The sequence below is a fragment of the Sinocyclocheilus grahami genome, unplaced genomic scaffold (assembly GCF_001515645.1).
Source record: "Sinocyclocheilus grahami isolate Dianchi unplaced genomic scaffold, SAMN03320097.WGS_v1.1 scaffold2107.1, whole genome shotgun sequence".
Lineage (NCBI taxonomy): Eukaryota > Metazoa > Chordata > Actinopteri > Cypriniformes > Cyprinidae > Sinocyclocheilus > Sinocyclocheilus grahami.
The window spans coordinates 15,007-18,251 of NW_015507286.1; the positions used below are offsets into that span (position 1 = coordinate 15,007).

The 3,245-nt window shown below is 32.7% G+C and overlaps 1 protein-coding gene across 1 annotated transcript in view; it reads right to left on the bottom strand.

The window, feature by feature from the left end:
* The window catches only part of LOC107574070 (serine/threonine-protein kinase N2-like), a 10,449-nt gene that overhangs the window by 1,629 nt on the left and 5,575 nt on the right, over positions 1–3,245 (bottom strand). The gene's annotated exons all lie outside the window — the stretch shown is intronic.

Sequence of the window (3,245 nt, forward strand, 5' to 3'; positions counted from 1 at the left end):
AGATAGCTAGATAGATAGCTAGATAGATAGATAGATAGATAGATAGATAGATAGATAGATAGATAGATAGATAGATAGATAGATAGAGACAGAATGAGAGAGAGAAACAGAATGATAAATATTTAGAATGATTGCTAGATAGAACGATAGAAAGATAGATAGATAGATAGATAGATAAATAGATAGATAGATAGAACGATAGATAGATCGATAGATAGATAGATAGATAGATATATAGATAGATAGATAGAGACAGAAATAGATAGATAGAGACTAATTTTTTCATTTTTAATATTTTTTTTAAATGGATGATTAGATTGGATTGTCTATGTGCAGTTTGTTACGGTTAAAAAAATTCTCAAACAGCACCTCATAGATAGATAGATAGATAGATAGATAGATAGATAGATAGAGACAGAATGAGAGAGAGAAACAGAATGATAAATATTTAGAATGATTGCTAGATAGAACGATAGAAAGATAGATAGATAGATAGATAGATAGATAGATAGATAGATAGATAGATAGATAGATAGATAGATAGAACGATAGATAGATAGCTAGATAGATAGATAGAGACAGAATGAGAGAGACAGAATGATAGATATTTAGAATGATTGCTAGATCGAACGATAGATAGAACGATAGATAGATAGATAGATAGATAGACTTTAAAATTATGTCAAGTTAAATCTGTTGATACTTCATTGATGCTTCATCAACTTACAGTGAAAACACATGGAAGTACAGTAAATATGTGTGTAGTTTCTGTAATTTGATTTTCAATGCAATTATAACAATGATGGTTTCACAGAAATGATTTTGAAAGAAAAGTGGAATAATCAGTTCTGCTTGTGAGTATCTAGTTTACTTGCTACTAAGTTCCCCAAAAAAAGAAAAAAACCCCTCTGAAAATCCAAGTATTAATGACACAGATCTTGCACTACGGCAGTAAACATAACACTGTTTCCTGGACTGATATAAACCAGAGCACACTGATTTCAAAAGACTGAAACAAAGAGTGTGATGTCTGCGTCTGAGACTCTTTACAGACCCGTGGTCTGACCAAAACCACTGACATCTCAAACCTCGTACAGCAGTCCAGACCAGATTCTGAGTGTGTCTGATAGACATGAAGAGAAATCAAATATTAGACCTGTGAATGCCATTCATTAGATCAAGTGTCTGTATCTGCGGTGACTTTGATGCTTTTTAGTGCAAGCATGAAGTCTGAACTGAAATATTTGGCATCAGTAAACATTTCGGCGGACCTGAGGCAGTGAGGGAACTAAAGAGTGCAAAACCTTTTTTTTAAAAACCCATTTTTAAAACATATTTTTAAATATATATATATATATATATTTTTTTTTATATATACACTTTCTTATGTTTACAAAAGGGCTAGTCTCTGCTGCTCACCAATGCTGCATTTATTTGATCAAAAATACAGTAAAAACAGTGAAATATTATAAACATTTTCAGCATCATTACTCCAGTCTTCAGTGTCACATGATCCTTCAGAAATCATTATAATATGCTGATTTGCTGCTCTAAACATTTATTATTATTATTGTTATTATTAATGTTGGAAATAGTTGTCCTGGTTCATATTTTTGTGGAAACGTTGGAGAAAGAAATAATTTAAATAAATAAAAAATAATAACAATGATACTTTTATTTAAAAAAAAGTTTTTTTAATCAATATAGGTTTCCACAAAATTATTTTAAAATATATTAAATATAGATTAATATATTAAACCAGTTATTTTATTCTGTAATCATATTTCACAGTATTACTGTTTTTACTGTAATTTATCAAATGGCTTTGTTGTACATGAGAACAAAAAATACCCTAATTATTAAAAATTTTATATCCAGTAGGGTGTTTATTTGATATATTTTTAATTTCATCTTAATGCCGTTTTTACATTTTACATTCATATAGCACTAACTTTACTCAATACGAATGACTGAAAAGCAGATTTAGAATCAAATTAATCACAAGAGAGTCACAAAAAGTTTCAGCAAGCAATAATTTCTTAAATACAAAAAGGCTCAGCAGAGGATCATTTAAGTGCATTTCAATTCATCTTTGCAACTTTAATTGAAACTCATGTTGTAGTCTTTGTCAGTGATCCGTCATGAGTCAGCAGCGGTGTGAGGAGCAAAGGGCAGCTCTGCGGTTCAGCTTCTAATGCTGAGGAAGTCAAAGACATCATGGATAAGGTAACTGACTGTTGACTCGCAACCAGAAGTTCTTTTTTGTGTTTTGTTTGTGTTGGCCGATACCAACACAAGAGACAAAAGAATCGCACAGACTGAGTTGAACTGTAATCAAACATCGCCCAGCTGAAATATAACACACTTCGCGCAGCCACTTAAAGACTAAACACACATCTGGCAGTGTAAATAGAGCAGATAGCAGACTCAAGACACCGCAGAAACATTCAGCTGACAGAGAGCGAACGACACGCATGAACATTGTGACTCAATAAGGAAGTTCAGCCGTGAGCAGCTCACTTACAAAACACACACATAAAGCATGTAGGAAAGAAAAAACACAATGAAATCTCTTTCAAATCTCAATAGTTCCTTCAAGTTCAATGGCGTTTTGCTGAACTTTCCTGATGTTCCTCCTTTCAAAAGGACCCAGTTAATCGCACATTTGTGACTTTGGACCACAAAACCAGTCATAAGGGTCAATTTCCTGAAACTGAGATTTATGCATCATCTGGAAGCTGAATAAATAAGCTTTCCATTGATGTATGGTGTGTAAGGATGGGACAATATTTGGCCGAGATACAACTATTTGAAAATCTGGAATCTGAGGGTGCAAAAAAAATCAAAATACTGAGAAAAATCACCTTTAAAGTTGTCCAAATGAAGTTCTTAGCAATGCATATTACTAATCAAAAATTAAGTTTTGATATATTTACGGTAGGAAATGTACAAAATATCTTCATGGAACATGATCTTTACTTAATATCCTAATGATTTCTGGCATAAAAGAAAAATCGATAATTTTGACCCATACAATGTATTGTTGGCTATTGCTACACTCTAAAAAATGCTGGGTTAAATACAACCCAGTGCTGGGTAAAATAGGGACAAACCCAGCAATTGTTACCCAGAAGGTTGGGTTAAACATTTAACCCAACCGCTGGGTCAAAACAACCCAATTGCTGGGTTTGTCCCTATTTTACCCAGCACTGGGTTGTATTTAACCCAGCATTTTTTAGAGTGTA